General features: G+C 40.9%; 1 long non-coding RNA gene across 3 annotated transcripts in view; it reads right to left on the bottom strand.

The window, feature by feature from the left end:
• LOC120396769 overlaps positions 1–11,418 on the bottom strand; it is a 432,090-nt gene extending 420,672 nt beyond the window's left edge. For 2 of the 3 annotated variants that reach the window (XR_005593354.1, XR_005593357.1), the window contains exon 1: positions 11,237–11,418. This is a non-coding gene — a long non-coding RNA (uncharacterized LOC120396769). Of the gene's footprint in view, positions 1–10,785; positions 10,903–11,236 lie in introns of those variants that run through there. The other variant, XR_005593356.1, reaches the window with a different exon arrangement.
• Between the last annotated feature and the right edge of the window lie 9,032 nt (positions 11,419–20,450).

Raw genomic sequence — 20,450 nt, 5'->3', positions numbered from 1 at the left:
AACAAAAGATCAGATGGGGCATGAAAATGGCAAGAAAGATATAACAGGAAGACCTTGAAATTGTAGACTCTAAGCTATGAGGTTTTGTGGCATTTGTGATTTTTCAGGCACACTGGCTTTAAGAGGATATTAATGTAACCCAGTTGAAAAAGTCTGAGCACTGGTCTACAGAGCCATCCAAAAAGATTTTATTCTTCTCTGAGTCATTTCTGATAACCCTGCTAACATATAGGGCTACATTTTATTTGAGCTCAATACCAAATAAATTAAATTGAAAAGCAATTTGTCTATTATGCCTGAAAAACTGTATTATTGGGTGTTACATAAATGTACTTATTTTAACCATTCACCACAAAGCTACAAAGACAACCTTCAAAACTGTCATAACTCAAAATCCCCAGGTGGCAGTCAACAAATCCAACTGTTAGAAAATGACAACAGGGTTCCATTATCTCTTTTACTTTAACATCATCATATTGACTATTCGTCTTTTAATTTAAAGACAGCATCTCTGGGCAGGAACGATTTCCCTTTACAATTATGGTAGTGTTTATTTTTCATCAAAAGGACTTGGATATCTGAGTCACATGGATTATGTATGACATAAGATTGGGATCCAATACATCAGAGCAGGGGAAAATATAAGAGACCAACAAAAGGTATTTTATGGAAGATTTCTTTCTGTGCAGAGAAAAAAAATCATGCACTAAACATTAGAGAAAAAATGCATTTGGAGCAAGATGTGAGATCTTTTTTCCACTGGGACATAAATCCTATTTTTAAGTGTTTTTGTGGAGCTGCTTATGAAGAAGCTGTATGAAAAACGGTGCATTAAAATGAAATTAACATCTGTAACACATTATTTGTACTAAGGTAATACTCCAAATTGTGGCTGAATTAAGCTAAGCACTGAACATGCTCCTAGGGAGAGACAGTCTGTGTCCTTAAGAGCTTACAACCTAAGTAGTCAAGATAGGTCAAAAGGTATAGCTGCACTTTAAGATGGGGGTGTGATTCTCAGCTTAAGGAAACATAGCAGCACCAGCTCTGATCAAGTTAGCGACATTGGTTTTTTTAAGTGTGCTGTGACATCACGAGCAGTGGGAGGGGCAAGCCAGCCGAAGTATGTACCTGTCAAGACATTATAGACCCCTCCCACCTCGTAGCTAATAGCTTGACCAGAGGTAGCAGGGGAATGTCTTCTTGAAGTAGGAACTGCAATTCGAGTTTGATGTGTAGATGAACCCAAAGAAAGGGAGGGGGCAGTGCAGAGTGGCGAACAGGCTAGCATAAGGTGGTCAGTAGCAGAGCTGGGAACAGAACCCAGGTTTCCTGTCTCCTAAAGCAGTTTCCGATTTCCTCTCATTCAGTTCTCCAATTCACTTTTGTGATAATTTGGCCTAGAAATTTCCCCGAATTGCCCGCCAAACTGTAAGAAGTGGCTGAAAGTTTACAAAAATGTCACAACAAACCTACAACAAAAGTTAAAGGGGAAAGGTGCAAAAGGGAGGCAGACTGAAATAGTTTATATACAAAAGGGCCAACTGATGTCACTCAAGGATTGTGCTAAGATCTTGCCTGATAAACCACAGAAATGTGGGGTTGTTTTTTTCCTTCTAAAGACTCTCTACAACTAAAGCCTTACTTAATACTTGACATTTCAAATGCTTTAGCATCTACACTGCAGCGGGAGGTGTAATTCCCAGCTCAAGGAGACATCCCCATCCCAGTTTTGACTAAGCCAGTGTGCTAAAAATAGCAGTGCCAACACAGGGACAGGCTAGTCAGAGTATGTTCAGAGGCTCCCCCGTGAGATTGTATTCAGGGTCGTTAGTCTATCCCACTGTGACCACACTTCTATTTTTAGTGCACTAGCTTGTGATCAAAGCTAGCATTCAGACATCTACCCAAGCTCGAAGATACACATCCAGCTGTGGTGTAGATATACCTTTAGACACTAAATCTGGCTACCTGATCTCCATAGGCTTATCTCACATGAACGTGATGCTCTTTGACTTCAACATGGATGGACTCTTACACCCACCCAGGGTCCCATGTAAATCAGTGAGATTCTGCACAGCTACACAGATCAGACTGAAGGATCAGGGCCTTATTTTAAATGCACAGATGTTTCTAGGCGCACTTTCAGGGCACATGTGACTGTGCGCCTCATTGCTTTCTCAGCAAGTAAAATTATGTAAACTAGTTTTAACAGAAGACTTAAATTAATGTTGACATCGATAAGTAAATTGGAAGATTACATAGCTTGCATGCATTATATAAGCTAATTCCAAACCCCGATTTGCAAATATTTACAAAGCTTTAATTGAGTCATTACACTAGATATTTACAAATCATTTGTAAATCACTGGTTTATGTCAACTTCATTTTTCAAACAAAATAATTAAGTATTAATGGGCAGCTGGTCGTTTGCACTTCCCTACCATTTTTGTTCAAATTCATGAGGCAATAAGGTGTCCATCCACACTAGTGCCACAGCCATATATGCTCTGAAATTCATAGCCTGTCTCTCTCAAATCTGGTGCAATTCAAACAAAACATTGTCACTTGAATTGACAGATGCATGAAAATTAAATTTACTCTCCTTCTCTAATAGGAGGCACCTTAAAGATGCAGTTATACTTAGAAACGAGATCATAAAGACTTCACAATGAGTACCACATCTATTTTCTCTTGGGATCAGATTATGATGCCCTTATTTACCACAAGTAGTATTTTATAAATAACCCCACTTATTTCAGTGGGAATATTTATAGTGGAAAGTAGTATGCATCATGAGTAAGTGTATCACAGTCAGGCACTTGATGGATTCCAGGTTAAATTTTTGGTCACAAGTCACAATAAGGATATCTTTATGAGTCAACAGTGTGATGCTGTTGCAAAAAAAGCAAACAGGATTCTGGGATGCATTAACAAGTGTGTTGTGATAAGACATGAGTCATGCATCCGACGAAGTGGGTATTCACCCACGAAAGCTCATGCTCCAAAACTTCTGTTAGTCTATAAGGTGCCACAGGACTCTTTGCTGCTTTTACAGATCCAGACTAACACGGCTACCCCTCTGATACAAGACATGAGAAGTCACTCTTCCACTCTACTCTGTGCTGGTTAGGCCTCAACTGGAGTATTGTGTCCAGTTCTGGGCACCGCATTTCAAGAAAGATGTGGGGAAATTGGAGAGGGTCCAGAGAAGAGCAACAAGAATGATTAAAGGTCTAGAGAACATGACCTATGAAGGAAGGCTGAAAGAATTGGGTTGTTTAGTTTGGAAAGGAGAAGACTGAGAGGGGACATGATAGCAGTTTTCAGGTATCTAAAAGGGTGTTATAAGGAGGAGGGAGAAAACTTGTTCTAGCCTTAGAGGCTAAGATGAACAAGAAGCAATGGGCTTAAACTGCAGCAAGGGAGGTTTAGGTTGGACGTTAGGAAAAAGTTCCTAACTGACTGGAATAAATTGCCTAGGGAGGTTGTGGAATCTCCTTCTCTGGAAATATTGAAGAGTAGGTTAGATAAATGTCTATCAGGGATGGTCTAGACAGTATTTGGTCCTGCCATGAGGGCAGGGCACTGGACTTGATGACCTCTCGAGGTCCCTTCCAGTCCTAGAATCTATGAATCAATAGTTTATAAAGGTTTAATAAATAATCAATAGATGTTATAAGCATGTTACAAATAACAAGCTGGTTTATAGACAGCTCATTTGTTGACAATATGATTAATGATCAGAAGATATATCAGAGAAGATAATCTAGCTAGATCACCCATAGTTTCATTAGCTCTGTACCACTAACAATAGCAAAAAGTTCAGAATTTAGATCCAGATCATGTGACTCATCAGACCTTCGAGTCTTTATCTGAACCTCTTAAATTTGCAAAATGAAGGTTCCATTCTGCCACCACAACTGCCGTACCCCTCTAGCAACTCCAATTGAAATCAATTGGACTGCTTGCATAGTAAGTACTAAACTAATCTAACTCCCACTAAAGCCAATAGAAGTCTTTCCAGTGACTTTCAAAGGGGACAGGTTCAGGTCCATAGTGAAGTTGACTTCTGTGCAGATGGCCAGCAGAAGGGTCTATGCACCACTTAAGTTTTACTTAAGCTGTACTTTGACGCATTAATGGGTTCATGAGCCGTATGTGGCTCCTCTGCACAGGGCTGAATGTCTCCCACATGAGTGAGAGTCAGACCCTTAAATATTGTTGTGCTCCATGGTTTGTCCAGAAGCAAAATTGTCCACAAAGTCACCGTTTACAACAGCCTCTCGCCTATATTTTCTAAACTTTGTTTCCAGTGCCAGCTGGTCCACCCATCCTAACAATAGACTTTTGCAGTGTTTCTCAACAGGCGGGTCATGACTTCAGGAGAGTGTCACAAAAGGCAATAAGAAGATTGTGAGGCATTGGAAAACTTTAGTACAATGTGAAGCAAAGAAAAATCTCCCCTCCCTCCCCCGCACCCTTGCTCACTGCACTCCTTACCCCCTCAAGGTCAAGTATTCTTTGTCAACCTTGAAACACATACACACACAAATAATGCAGGGCTATCATGGTTATTATTAACAAATTTTATATTCTTATTTTCCTAGTAAATGTAAGGGAGGGAAAAAAAATCACAGATGTTTTTGACTTTGAATAAGGGCTCGCCATCCTGAAAAGGTTATGAAACACTGCCCTACTGAGATCTTTATCTTGCAACACAGAGAATGAGGCTGTGATCCATCAGTCATTGTTGCTACTGTTCTGAAATTTTAAAAAGGACCTCTCTGAATGCATTACAGAGCATCAGACGTTCCTTTGGAATTACTCTTATCTCCAAGACCACTGTGCACAAAGTTTCTCTCTGAAGGGAGAAGCAGAAATGAAACTGTATTAAAAAAAAAAAAAGGTACAAACCATTCAACGTGTATAATAGAAATAGCACCAAAAAGAGATTTGTTGACATTTCTTTAGAACTCATCTAGAGATAAACCTGAAATAACAATTGATTTGTTGTTTTTTCTGTAAGTATCTATACATTATTTAACATGATGGAACATTTTGTAAACCAACTTTCTTGTGCTTTTGAAATATTGATACTTTTTAGAAGGTTGAGACTTTGACTGTAAATCTCAATTCCGTATATAGGGTGCATTGGCCTAAAATGCTACAGTTTAATCTATACAAGAGAGAAAACAATGAATTGTCGTAATAGACATGGTGACCTTTACAATTCTCTTATGAGCTGATCTTCGTCAGGCTCCCCTTCTCCTCAAAACTTTCACACTCTTTCCTTTTCAGAAACTCCATTTCTTATTACACCTGAGAGACTAGTTCACAACTAGTAGGAACACAGGAATTGCCAGATAGGATACAACCAATGGTCCTTTTAGCCCAGTATCCCATCTCCAACAATGGCCATTCCCCGCTGCTTCAGAGACAAAAAAACATTTAAATGACCATTATGGAATGATCTGCCCATGGGGGAGTAGGGGGGTTGATTCCTGACCCCATCAGTTAGGGGTGAGTCTATATCCTGAAGCATGATGGTTTATATCCCTTATAACATTCACATGCTAACATTATCGTGTATATTGAGAAATTCAACCATATTATCATTGGTAATATTTATTGTGTTGCAGTAATGCCTAGGAGCCTCAGTCATGGACAGGACCCCATTTTGCTAGGTGCTGTACAAAGAGAACAAAAAGATGGTCCCACTCCCAAAGAGCTTACAAGAGCCAAAGGTAAACATGTTTTCTGTATCTATCAAGTAGTGAATCTAATGCTGGTCTCAGTTTGGAGTGTCCTGCTAGAATTATCCAGCAAAAAATACCCATCTGTTCAGTGTCAGAGTCTGCTCTCAAGACATTCTGACAGTTTGAGGATATCAGATTACTAGGAAACAAAGGTCCCCATAACAATGTGTTTTCATTAATATCCAGGAATTGGATTTTGATGTGCAGCTGCCCCAAAACATAGGATTGGAGCCAATCCTACTGTCTCAGATGCTACTAGTGAACATTCCACTGACCTCAATGGGAGCAGGATGAGTATTTAAAAAAAATTGTTCATAAACATAATTTTCATAAAATTCCTGCTACTCCCATTTAGGTGGACAATTTTGAACCAGGCCTAGCTTTAACACCTTCTTCTGAGTGATTCAGTTTTGACCATTAAAGGAGACAGGGGAATACCAGACTGCATGGATCATTATTCCATTCAGGTCCAGAAGGGGATGAGGACATTATACGGATATTAACCCCTATGTTTCAGGGCACAAACCAGCTACTAACTGATGAGCAGATTATTTTCTAATTGTCCATGATGTAGTTTCTTGCCCCTTCCTCTCAAGCTGCTGATACTGGTCACTGTGCAACAAAGTATTTTCTTGTTTCTCTGATGGTTAATAAACTCTTGGGTGGGAACATGATGGGACCCTGATCCTGATCTGGCAGCAACCAAAGGACCCAATTACAAATAATAATTCACAGTATTAATGATAGGAGACACCCTGAATTTATGAAGTCAAATGTGTATTTCAGAAGGGCTAGAAAGATATTAAATCCTTCTTGCTTTACTAATGCAAGTGATAGGAATAAGCTCTTATGTAACATTTTCCACTGTAATTTTCAAAGAACTTTCAAAGTATTTTTAGAAGGAAGCTCCCATTTAACATATGGAGAAACTGAGGCACAACATGCTATAACAAGTATATCTGGGTGAAATTTTCATTCCAAAACTTTTGGGGGGGGCAGGAATGCAAATTAGCTGCACAAATATTTCAAGTTTACAGTTTAAAATGCCTATTTGTTTCAAAATGTCCTTTATTTTTAAAGCATTCAAATACATTTAAAAATGGTGGAAACCAAAATATTTGGTTTTGTCTAAATGAAACATTTCATTCAACCCAAAATGAATTTTTTTTTCAGCGTTTTGATTTGCTAAAAGCTTGAAACATATTCATTTTCAGTCCAACCCAAAATGATTTTGACATTTACTTTTCAAAGTTGCCCAGTTGAAAATTACATGATTCGCCCAACTCTAGTAGTGACTTGCCCATAGTCAAAGAGCAGGTCAGCAGTAGAGCTGGGAAGACAATCCGGGTATCCTCATTCCCAGTGACATGCACTGAAGTTAGCAGGACCACTCACATCAATAAAAAGAACAGGAATTCATATCGAATAAATCACAGAAATGTAGGGCTTCAAGGGACCTCAAGTGGTCATCTAGTCCATCCTTTGCACTGAGGGAGGATCAAGTATACCTAGATCAGTGGTTCTCAAACTTTTGTATTGGTGACTCTTTTCACATAGCAAACCTCTGAGTGCAACCCCCCTTATAAATTAAAAACAAACACTTTAAAATATATTTAATACCATTATAAATGCTGGAGGCAAAGCGGGATTTGGGGTGGATGTGGACAGCTCGCAACCCCCCATGTAATAACCTCACGACCCCAAGTTTGAGAATGCCTGACCTAGATGGTATACTCCTAAATGGAGCTGGGCAGGGAGTTGTCTGACATCTGAGGCTGTAGAATTTGAGACTCTAATAAGGGAGCCATTTGGTAGGCAGGGCATTTTACAGGTCTGCCTCTTTTCCAAAATCTATTGAGAGTCATATATTCAGTAGAATTTTAAAGACTTCTGAACTAGATGGGTTATGTAACAGAAAAAAAAACATTCATAAACAGAAAAGATATTTCAGCCACTGAATTGAAAAAAAAAAAAAAGGAAGGCTGAGTGCCTTGCAGCTTGTGAAGTCATTTGCATTTGAGGAAATTGGATATAAAACACCCATGGATCAGAGTAGCAACATTTGACACCCACTTAAGCTGAGGAGCATTGGAGAATCAGGTCCTTGGATTTTATTCTCTTAAGGTGAAATTCACCCCCGTGCAGAGGGCCTAAACTAAGCCCTTTACTGGTAAATCCCACTTCAGCAATGAAAGTAGGATGTACGTGGTGCATAGGTTTCATGCTGGCCCCCTGAACAGGTGTGCATCTCACCTTTTGCTGTGCCAAGTACACAGCCTGTATAACTATAGGCTATGCCTATGGGGGCACAGGGAAAGGATACCATCCCACAGGGCACCAACAGAGCTGGACTCTTCACTACCATTCCAGCCTCAGTTCTGGTCCCTGGTGCACCCGCACCTTGACTACTATGTCAGTGTAGCATAAATGGGTTAAAAAACAAAAAAAAGAACTAGATAAATTTATGGAGGATAGGTCCATCCGTGACTACTATTAGCCAAGGTGGTCAGAGATGCAACTTGATGCTCTGGGCAACCCTAAAACTCTGACTGCCAGAAGCAAGGAGGGAAGACAGTGGTGGATCATTCCAAATGCCCTGTTCTGTACACTCTCCCTGAAGCTCTGGAACTCGCCACAGTCAGATACTGGGCTAGATGGACTATTGGTCTGACCCAGTACAGCTATTCTCATAATTAGGATCTGTAGCCCTAGGGTTTGCACTCCACACAAGGGATAATGACCCACATACCCGTTGCCATTCTTCCATACCTACGTCCATAAGCACCCAGGAAGTGTAGCACAAAAGGATACTAGTATTTAAAATGCCCAATGAGAACTCAGTGATTACAGAAGAAATAGACTACAGCCTCAGTAAGAATACAGCCCTATTAAGCCAACAAGCTCCTTATACCTGGGTGGAACCTTAAATATATTTTCAAATGCCTGCCCCCTTCCTCCCCCCCAACTCTCTCAGGTACTTGCATTGTCCTCAGCACTCTAACACCTGAGCACCTCCCAATATTAAGAAATATAGCCTCACAGCTCCAGGATGCATGGATGCTATTATCCCCATTTTACAGTTTGGGAACTGAGCCACAGAGAGTGTAAGTGACTTGCCCAAGGTCACTGAGGAAATATGTGGAACAGCAGAAATCAAGCTCATGTCTCCATAATCATAGTCAACAACAAGGCCACCCTTCCTCACTCATATTCTATTGGATGCACCAATCTCCCCCACACCCCATCATGCATGAACATTTACAGCAGCTCTGAAACTTCAACCCCACAGCACAGACTTCTGCCACTTGACCTCCATGACTATCAACCTACCTGAATACATCTGTATCACATCCATTATTTATGAAGCACAGACAGCACTCTGCAAGACACAGAGGAAGTCTCGGGCCTTGCCCAGAGGAGCGTACAATCCAGGAAAATGTGAGACAAGACATGAAAAGGAAACTGCGGATGTCATATGAAGTCTGACAAATGGTATTTGATAGGACATAAATTCACTGTCCTTAGATCAATCTGCATTGGCAGTAAGTTCATCACTGTAGTACCTAAGCACCTGCTGAGAGTTTATAGATGCACAGCATGTAGGGATGGCTTCCAGCCGTGATACCTGAAGCTCTACCTGCTACTATACCAAGTTTTGGGGATAATTTCCCTCCCTGGGATATCTGACATTTCTTACGTATTCTCCAAGACTATCAGTCAACATATTTTTGGATGGATATTGCTAGCAGGAACCTAATAAGTTGCAAATCCATTATATATGTGCCTCTTACATTGCAATTACCAGTTTACCCAATTATCTTCAGGGGTTTTATAGGTAGTAACATAGTAAAGGAAGCCATTCTGTGTATAAAAAACAAGACAGAACACACCTAGATAGCCATTCAGTGCTCAAGCAGGTCTACCTCTTTCTAAAGCTGTTCTTGAGAGAGGTGCATTTTAAGGGGAAAATTCATGTAAAGCCCACTTGCACCCTCCATATAGTGCTTAAATGGTGCCTATGTCTTGGGTCAGCCCTTTGCACTGGAGCGAATTTTGTCAAGGACCTTGTCAATGGGGGAGCGGGGGAAGTGTGTTAACTATCATGTGTTAAAAAGAATACCCAGGAGAGTTGACCCCTACCAGTGAACATATTAAAATAAAAAATTTTCCTGGTGTTCATTAGGTTAACACTACTGCTGATCAAAAATTTGCCAGTGGAAGAGTTTTCCATAGGAAAATGCTAATTCAACTAAATAGACATATGCCACAGGAAGACATCACTTCCATTTAAATTTTTTATGGAAACCAGACAGGCAGGCTGGTTTTCTGCCAGCCCAGGACTGCTTGGGAGTCCACCTGGCAGGGAAGCGTAGTTGTTGGGGCTCCCTAGGGTACCAAGCTCCAGAGCTCCTTGGTCCCTGCACCATTGTGCCAACTGTTATGCCACAGAACCATGGACCTTCCACCAGAAATTCAAACAAAAAATTATCAATGTTTGTCCTTCTAAAATGATTTTAACTGTCCCGCCGAAAATTTTGCAGTTCTGGCTTTCTATTCTGTTTTCAAGTGATTTCCTCCTCTCCCCCCTTGTGGGATGGAAATTCTGGTTCCTACTCAGCTCTAGTGAATGTGGTTTAAAGATACGCCCCCCCCGCCACACACACACACCTACGGAGATCAATAGTACTAGGAGCCAGAATGTAACCACTCTATTATAGTTTCTAGCCTGAACTGATGTACCACCCGTCAAGGGGAGGCTCTGCTGGTTTTCCACCAATTTAGATACAGATGGTATCATTTAAATTTCAGATGTGCCGTAATGTGTTCATTTTCACATTAAAGACATACACTGGGATACTTAAAATGCTGGGCCAGATCCTCCTCTGCGTAACTGATTCAAGTCAATGGAATATGCTGATTTATGCCAGCTGAGGATCTAGCCCTGTATGTTGTAACCAGATGTCTTTCTCCTGTTTCTAACAATGCCTTAAAAATGTCGAAGAAAAACATTTAACATCCAACATACCTGTCACTACTTATGCCCTTTCTTTTCCTTTTCACATTTTTCTCAGCTTGGGTAATAAAAAGCAATGGAAGCCACTTTCAGTTCTCTTTATAGTCAGTTTCAAAGTAAAAGTCTTAATGCTACCACATGTGTGTTTCAAACTCCAATGGGGAATGTTTAGTTCATTTTAAAATAACTGTTACAACTCTAAAAGGGAAAAAAATACATATTTAGTGCCAGATGCTCAGCTAGCGTAAGTCAACATAGCTTCACTAACAATCAAATCAGCTAAAGATTTGACTTAAGTGAAACATAAGCCACACACATTGGCCACTAGTACTGGTGGGAATTTCAGAACTTGCAGCAGCAGCTGGGTGCAAGCTGGCTCCCAATTTTACTGCAACAGGCACCATTCTGGTTCAGAGACCATTAACTTCAATTTGCTGTGGTATCATACATATTAGGTACTCACTCTTAAGAATCTGGGCAGAAGCTGCTTGCTAGGGTCCAGTAGTGGTGGATATCCCCCAAGAACAGTCTGGATTACAGTATAGCTCCAAATACTCTGGTAACTCCTTCAAACATAGTAGCATGCACAACCACAGGTGAAAGGATAAGTCATTAGGGTCAACTCTCTGCTCCTCAGCTGTTCCCTTTCCTCACAGTGCTCATGTGACTTCCCCCAGCATGGAAAACCCCTGCTGAGCTGCAAATAGTTGCAACCCACTAGTTCACTGTCTCTTTCAAACAGGAGCAAACAAGCAATCTTTTATTGACTACAGATTGTGCCCCATACAGCAGAGCACAGCCCTAGTTTCTAAGGTTCTTTTAGGGAGTCATGGGAAACATTGAGACAGGCTTAGGAAAACTTTAGAAACATGATTTTTAGAGGGGCTGAGGTTCTCCCCTTGATTTCACTTAGCATTGTGGCTCTAAAGTGCTGCTAAGGTTCATGAGTGTTGCAATATTCTGTGTTTTCTCTTAAAGCCCCAGCTCCTGTGGTCATGTGATTGTGAGATCAGCTTTCCTTTGAATAATAATAATAACATTTCTAGTCTTTATGGTTTTAGACAAAAGCTAGAACATGTGAATCCTACAGACTCAAAAACAAATAGAACCCCAAATTATTACTGTTAATAAACCCCATGATTTGGGGCAGGGAGGGCTCCTAAATCAAGATTTTTGAAAGTGTGGTGTTGGCAATACTGACTTCTGGGTATCAGGCACTGTAACTTTTGGGGTCGGGGAAAAAGAGAATACTGGTGAAAAAAAAAGTTTTTCTAGTTCCAATTCAGCAAAGCCCTTAAGCACATGATTAATTTAACCCATTTTTTTTCAATCTGTGGGGTGCAGCCAAGGGGGGCCGTAGAGTAATGTTCCAGGAGGAGGGGAGCCAATGGCTAGGCCCATGCTAGCCCCCAGAGGGGGCAGGGAGGGAGCACCACCCAGCTCCACCCCTGGCCCCTGCTGCTGGCCCCGCACCTGGGGAAATGCTACCAGCCATTGCTGCCTGCCCCGCACTCAGGTCCCAGATGCCCACCCTGTGCCTGGGGCTCCGCATCTGGCCGAGGGTCCGTTCCCATCCCCGCCCCCAGCTGTAGCCCCTGTCTCAGCCTCCTTACCCTTGTCTGCACCCCCACTCCCGGCTCCGTGGGGGGGGGCATGGACAGGGGCAATGGTAAAAAGTTTGGAGATCACTGATTTAACCCATGAAATCAAGAGACAAGCCTGTGTTCAACATAGAACATGTGCGTCCGTGCTTTGCTATACTGGGGCCTGCATCCTTCAAGTGGCAACTAATATTAACAGTCATTTCTATTTTTAGAGTGCATGTCATCCTAAATGACCCAAAAGCACGACGTGAACTTAAAAATTAGGGAACCTTTTACCCACCACTGCAATGCAGCCATCTCTGGGGTTAAATGCAGCAATAGTTGAACATGGCACACCAAGACTGCCCAACAATTTGGGCCAAAAACAGGGAAGGAGAAAAATCCTAGATCCAGTTTAAACCTCAGAAGGAGTTTTAGGGAGGCAGAATTTAACCAGGTGAGAAGAAATCTGTCCAGGCTAACAGCCTTATTTGTTTGAGAGGTACTATGGGATCTTTAACAACGAGTAGTAGTGAGGATCTGAAGAGTATAGACTGAGGCAGGTACATAGTTTCATATTTACAGGGAGGGAATAAAAATAACTGTATAGGGAAGGAAGGATCATTATATTGTTTCAACCTATATATTCACTTTCCCTCCGCATCTTTTATTTATTGTTTCTATTGCAGTATTAAACAGAGACTTCAATGAAGTTTGGGCATTATACAAGACATCATGAAAGACAGTCCCTGCCATGAGGAGCTTCCAATATCAATAAAGAAGCCAACCAAATGGTGGGTGGGAAAAAAAAGGTGTTATTACTGGTTTAAAAGTTGGAGAATGGAGGCACAGAAAGATTAAATGATTTGGCCAGGATCACCAAAGAAGCCTGTGGCAGAGCTGGGACTTGAACCCACATCTCCTTAATCCTAGTTCAGAGCCGTAAACACAAGGCCATGCTTCTTTTCCAAAGTTTTATTTTATTTACAAAGACACAGCTGCCCTGACCTGTCCCACATTGGTACTTAGATTGCAAACTCTTTCTGGGTAGGGACTGTCTTTGTGTTCTGTGCTTGTACAGTGCTTAGCAGCATGGGGTGCTGGTGCATGGCTGAGGCTACCACAATGCAAATAATAGGAATAATACTCCCAGATCCCTCAATATCCAGCCTCCACTTGTTATGGGTTCCTAAACCCCTTCATAGGACTAAGGTCCATACTGCACCTTCACCAAAGACCAAAGACCCCTTCTGACATACAGACCTATGGACAGTTTACCCACTTGTAGACTGAAATAAAAGTCAGAAACACTACCACTCCTATTACATAATCCACATCATACTTCAAAGCCCTAGTTGCCTGGGCTGGTGAGAAAGTGACCTGTAAATCATCCCCATAGCACTTGGAGATAAACTGTAAACTAATTAATATCAGAATTATTGATTAATGGCAAATATTTTGCAAGGGATTTATATGTAACGCTGTCACCACCATACACTGTGCAGCTTTGCTTTATAAATCACTGAACAAATGGGGACTTGCTCAATAAATGCTTTCTGAATGTTTGCCAACAGCTTATCTTATATAATGTACTATAAATATGTTGCTAATACTGTGTAAGTTCATTATAAATAACAGTATACATCTAGCATGGCTTAGAAATGCATTCATTCTTTTGCCACATAGGTAAAACTTACGAAAACATCTTTAGGTTTAATGGCATAAAATGTGTAGTGCCTCCTTCTTATCAATGCTGATGCCAGCCTTCATTGTCCACTTACTATATTTTCAAATATGCACCGGTAAGCTTTCTCCCCTTCAAGCTTGGGAGGGTCACCCCATAAACACCCATAAAGCCACTCATCCTCCTCCTTCAGACCCCTCCTTAAAACTCTCCTTTGACAATGGTTAAGTAGTGGGTATGCTGAGACCACTGCCTGTCATGCCAAATAATACTGTTTCATTGTCTCTTGGTATTTTCCTATCTATCTGTATGTACCTATCGCCTCTGGTCTTATGGTTAGACTGTAAGTGCTTTAGGTTGGGGACCATCTTGTTTTTCCTTTGTTTGTGTACAGTTTTTTCCAGAATTTTTCTTTGCAGAGAATTTTGAAGTTTTCAGGTTTTGCTCTGATTCGGAATGAAACGGCACTTCTGTTCGCCTCCCAGCTCTAAGGCTATGCCTACACAACAAATAACTTTGGTATAACTTACCTTGCTCGGGATGTGAATAATCCACACCCCTGAGCAATGTAAGTTATACTGACCCAAGTGCCAGTGTGGACAGCACTATGTTGGTGGGACATAGATATCACATCTCGTGGAGGCAGGAGTTATTAAGAGCGTTCTCTCATTGGCTTAGAGTGTCATCAGCTGCTAAGAGAAGCTACAATGCTTTTCGTGAGATATTTTTCAGCTGTTGGATTTTCTAAGCCTGAGTTGTGGATAACGACTAGAAGCAGTTACAAAATTTTAGTTGACAGTTTTCTGTCAGAAAATGTTTTAACAAAATTGATTTTTTCGGGGGGCAGGGGGGAGTTATCATTTTGGACGAAATTTCATTTCACAAAGGAATGAAAAAAATGTTGACTTTTTGGAATAGAAAGTTTAGATTTTACATTTTAAAACAACTTTTTGTTTTGAAATTTGATATTAAAAATTGAAAAAAGAAAAAGAGGGCAAACTCTAAATAAAACATCTTGAAGTTATTCAAATGAAATGCTTTGATTCAATTGAAACTTTAAAAAAAATCGTTTTGTGAAAAATGTCGAAATGTTGGCTTTTCATCCTGATTCAGGATTAAAAAAACCAAAAAAACTAAAAAAAAAATCTTTTCACAAGCTGTAAAATCAATTTTCTGAACAAGCACTAGAATCTGGGAAGCCGACACAGGAGAAGGATGCTTTTAGGGTCAGATGACCATGAGAGTCTTACTTGAAGTAAAAACAGCGAGGAATCCTTGTGGCACCTTAAAGACTAACAAATTTATTTGGGCATAAGCTTTCATGGGCTGAGATCAGGAACAGACATTTTGCAGGTCAGGCTATGTAAGGAGTAGAACAAACCAAGGTGTTCCTGGAGCCAGTGACCTGACAGAAACCATATCTAAATGTTTACTAGCCTTTGGTAGAAAGAGACCAAGGTCAACTGGTGTAATGCAGTACAGTGGCATTGCCTCCAGTGAGTTAGGTGGCCGTATCCTATTGGATTTAGGCGTCCTTGAAAATTCAACCTAAATAAATACAACACACACACCTCTGCATAGCTAGCTAGCTAGAATGAATTATGTATTGTTCTAATGTCTATGCTAGACATTTTAAAGCTATTGTACTATACTAGACGGCTTTTTTTTTTAAACTCAAGGAGAGAAAATCCCAAGATGACTTTGAAAGAAAATACTTTTTCCTCTTCATCAATATCCCCTAATTCTTAGCCTTCCAAGAGCACACTCTTAGCAAATAAGAGTGCTTCAGATCACTCGGAAATCTGGAAAACTGATTGAAAGGAAGTCATGAGTTCCCCTAGCTGTTGCATTAGCATTTACCTATCTTTTTTTAAACTCACAAAATATCACTGGATGGAAGATTACATTTTTAAACCTTACATTTATTATTAATTTATATTTCAGTAGCACCCAAAAGCTTAGCTGACATCAAAGCCCCACTATTGACAGGACACTGGAATTAGACTCATGAGACCTGGATTCAATTCCTGGCTTAGCCAGTGGCCTGGATGAGCATGGGCAAGTCACGTCCCTCCCTGTGCCTCAGTTTTCCCATCTGTAAAATAGGGATAATGATACTGCCCGCTTTTGTGAAGTGCTTTGAGATCTAAAGATGAAAAGTGCTGTGTAAGAGCCAGCTATTATTATTGTGTTAGGTACTGTGCATTCACATAGTCCCTACTCCAAAGAGTTTACAATCTAAATAGAGAAAACAGAAAAAAAATAAAAAGGTAGCAGGGGAAATATAAATTAAATTTATTTCCCATAGTCTCGTGGCATGGCAATCACAGAATTGGAAATAGAACCCAGGTTCCCTGACTTACATTGCAGTGTCCTAACCACTATATGTAGACAGATCGGGAGAGAGTACAAAGAATACTGAGAGTGCAAAGAAGTTCTTTTGTGATATCTATTTGTACCTTCTTCAGAAAACCTCACCTGTTACCTGTAGTTAAATCATAGAACGAACACAAACAATAAATTTAATATGTTGCTCACTTAAGACATAAAGCTGCCTTAATAGTTTTTTGGCTTGAAGTTTTTAGAGCTCCTAAAGAGCATCATCTCTTTGTAGCTAGCAGATAATGGGCAAATCCATCTTTGCAGTCCAAAGAATGCCTGGAAACTGCAGAGTCGGCACTTTTAGAGCACTGTCGCAGGGAGGCAAAGATCTGTGGAATATGCCCAGACCTCAGATGCAGTTTATTTTCAGAGCACTCGAAAATGTCCTGGTACAGTATGACATATAGTCAGGAAAATAGGGGTCTAATGTATCCCTTGACTCCAGTAATGAGCAATACAATTCACTCTAAGTTAATCTGACCTGCCTAGATATATTTTAAAATGCCAGTCACCACGGTATCAAGAACTAGTGCAACAAGATGGACATAGCCAGCCACCATCTCACTGATGTCCTACAGAATGTGGCTGCAGGGCTGACACACGCTTACTCTTTCTTTTCTCTCCACTGCCCTCTCTACTGCAAAGCAACCAACTTTTCTATGTAGATTGTCCACTGGTATCAAGTTAAATATCATGGCTGGAGGTTTAAAGGGCTGGCTAGTTCTGGGACCAGTATTAGCATTTGTAAGTATACATGTTACGATATGGGATAATCAAATCTTATCCTTCAGGTTCTGAGCAAGCTCACCATACTGGCTAGGAAGGCATTTTTCCATGTTGGTACAGCAGTGAACAGCTCAATATGGGGAATAAGGAGAGATTTTCATCTTTTCCTGTAATGTCCAGAGATTCCATGAACTCCACTGGGTGCTTCACTATCGCTATTGATTTTACATGGAGGCACCCAGATATTATGGTGACAGGCAGCAGTTTGAAACCCTAAAATGATAGATCGATCAATCGATCGATAGATACATAATCAGGTTTTGATCTGACTTTAAGCTTTGATCAAATCCCCTCTTCTTGGATTAAACTTTTAAAACTGACTAGTGATTGTGAGGGCCCAGTTTGAGACACCCTTCAGATGCCTCAGAGCAAAGAAGCTAATTTGTCAGCACTTGCTGACAAATTAGCCCCTTCATTTTGAGGCATCTCAAGTTGGGCACCCTAACACTGATGTGTCTAAAAAGAAATCACTAGTTGAAAATTGAGGCCTTTTTCATAACATTCTTTTCTGCTTCTCCAGTAGACTGCCCCACTCAAAGCACATGCACAGCACACCAATTTTTCCCTCAGGGACCTTTTTTTCCAACCTCCTGAAGGAAAAATGATCTTATCCATTCAGATTTCTAAATCTCAGAGCAAGCTATTTCTGCCCCTTGTAATGATTCCACTTCTCTCTTCCCTCCCCCCTTTTTTTCCTTTGGCAGATCTTACCCATAATGCTAGCTGACAGTCTAATTTCAGTGTCCTACCAACACTTGACCTGAATACTTAAGATTACATGCCAGGCAGCTATCAACTGTGGAGACAGCCACTTGTCAATCTTCTCCCCCCTTACATAAACTATTATTTGATCAAGTCAATTGCTGTCCTTTGCTGGAGCACACAAGATTTGGTTCATCAACTCTGCTTTGGAGGTCAGGTGTGAGCAGCAAAACCTTTTTTTGGCTCCTGGGAGCATTCAACAGCCAATTGTGATCTCTAAAAGCAACCTGTGTTTTGTTTTTGGTTTTTTTTCCCCCCAAGAGTGCTGTATCATTTGGGAGGCAGCCCCAGGGGAATCTCTATCAGCATGTCATTAGGAACGAGTGCAGTGAAACCTCTGTCAGTGAATTCCTGTTTGCTTTGAGATGAATCACTAACCACCTTACAGAAGGCTTGAATCTGTCTGGGTCTTACCTAGGTGAGCAATGAGGGGCTGTGTACCAGGAACCTCCATTCCTCCTTATAGACACAATTCACTCAAGGTGTGATGCTTTGGGGGTTCAACCCACACCAGTACAGTGTTATGTCACTGCCTGCCCTGCAACTCTGACTGTCTTCACTACTGTGCTCACAACTCTGACACCAACAGCTGGCCTACAAACATGCATGACACACCCTTACTTCCACAGCCCAGTTACTTTTTGCAGGGTGACCCAAAAGCCCCCCCCCCACTCCTGAATTTTCCCCAAACTGGCTCCCTGCAGTGTCCAGCCCACTCCTGGAACACTCACAGACATTAAGTTTGTTCCTCCGTTAAAGAGACAACACATTGCAGCCTGTTAGCTTAAATAGGCTTAACACACCATTCTCTTCATTCACTGCACTGAATTGGTTTATAGCAAAAGTAAAATGAGTTTATTAAACAAAAGGCATAGGTTCAGGGATGCCAAGTATAAGGAATAAAGATAGAAAGGGTTACAAGCAAACAATAGTAAAAGTATGCTTCTAAGACTAATTCTTAATTTCAGCAAGTTACAATCTCTGCCTAAGCAAGTTTCTCACCTTAACCCAGGTTTTCAGAGTCTTCAAGGCTCTTGGTTGAATGATCCAACATTCCGTGATTTCAAAAGATCTGGCCCCTTTAATCCCCCAAGTGATGGATATCCCAAAATGGCTTTCCTGATTCTGTTTACATCTCCCAAGGCTCTCTGACTCGGTTACAAGAGGCAGGAAGCCTTCCTGCTGGTCTTCCTTTCTTGTTGACTTCCTATCCCCTTGCTGATCTGTACGTAAATAGGGTTTCTATGGATTTGATTCCATAATGCTTAATCTTCATTAGAGACAGGGAGATAGCTACCTTCCCTCCTCTCTGAGAAAACTTGTTTCTTGCTGTGTTTGGTCACAGAGTTTAAGCATAGTATCAGTGAGTATCCATAATTCCTTGTATAGTATTAATGCATACCTTTTACAATGATACTAATCACCACTGTATCACAGGCTTTCATAAAAGACCTTATTGATACACTTTTATAATACAGTAATATTGTATACATTCAGTTGATTTATCATTTGATGTTCAGACCCCCTGTCTGTATAGTCCAGTAAATCTTTTAAATGTATTCTTCTGAAGTGTATTCCCAGATAAAGTTTCTTTCTCCTGCTGGGTGTAGATACCATGTTGTCTTGTTAGCTTTGTTTACCTTGTATGTAAATGTATCTTTATTGTCTCTGCCTGGCAACCAGGCTGGTCAGACAAGCAAATTCCTTTGTTTGAGGCAGACTGGGCTTACGCATTGCTTTAACACATTGTAAGACCATGAGTTTAGCACATATTTATAACTCTTTGTACATGCCCCGTACATATAGCATGCAAAGGTTTTGGGACAAGCGTGTTACCAGTTTGTAGATGATACCTTACATGACACCTTTTAGATACAGGTGATGACAACAGTGTGTTAGACACAATGAGTATGTCAGGCCTGACAAGAGTTGCGGACAGAGTAGTGAACCACAAGAGTCCACTTCCTTCTGCCTCAAGGGAAGTTCGGGGAGAGATGGGACCTTGGTTTCACCTGTTCAATGTACCTACAAACAGAGGAGGCTGGCTGTGGGGGGCATGGAGTGGAGATAGGGCTGAACTCTATAAATGGGTGTGAGAACAGGCATTCTGCCCATTTACAAACCCTTCTGGGGCTGTGCAACTCCACACCACTCCTTACTCTACACCTCCAAGGCACAACACAATCATGAGGTCATCCAGCCTTTGGAAACTCTGGTGATAGAGAAATCCCTAATTTAGATATAACAAGGACCTTCCTTCATCTTCATTCAGGCAAAGCTCCTATTTACTTAAATGAAAGATTTGCCTTTGGGGGGATTAATTATGGACTTCAAGATTTGAGCTGCTGAATCAAATGGTTGTTTTGATTGAGTAAGAAGGAGATCAGGATTTTGCCCAGGAATAGTTGTCAGTATTGCCAAGCAGACCAGGTGCCAGCTCATGCCAAGGTCTCCATTTCTCAACTGAACATTTACAAATA

This window comes from Mauremys reevesii, linkage group 2, assembly GCF_016161935.1.
Source record: "Mauremys reevesii isolate NIE-2019 linkage group 2, ASM1616193v1, whole genome shotgun sequence".
Taxonomy (NCBI): Eukaryota; Metazoa; Chordata; order Testudines; family Geoemydidae; genus Mauremys; species Mauremys reevesii.
Note: the sequence above shows the minus strand (reverse complement) of the source record. Positions and strands in the feature narration are given on the sequence as shown.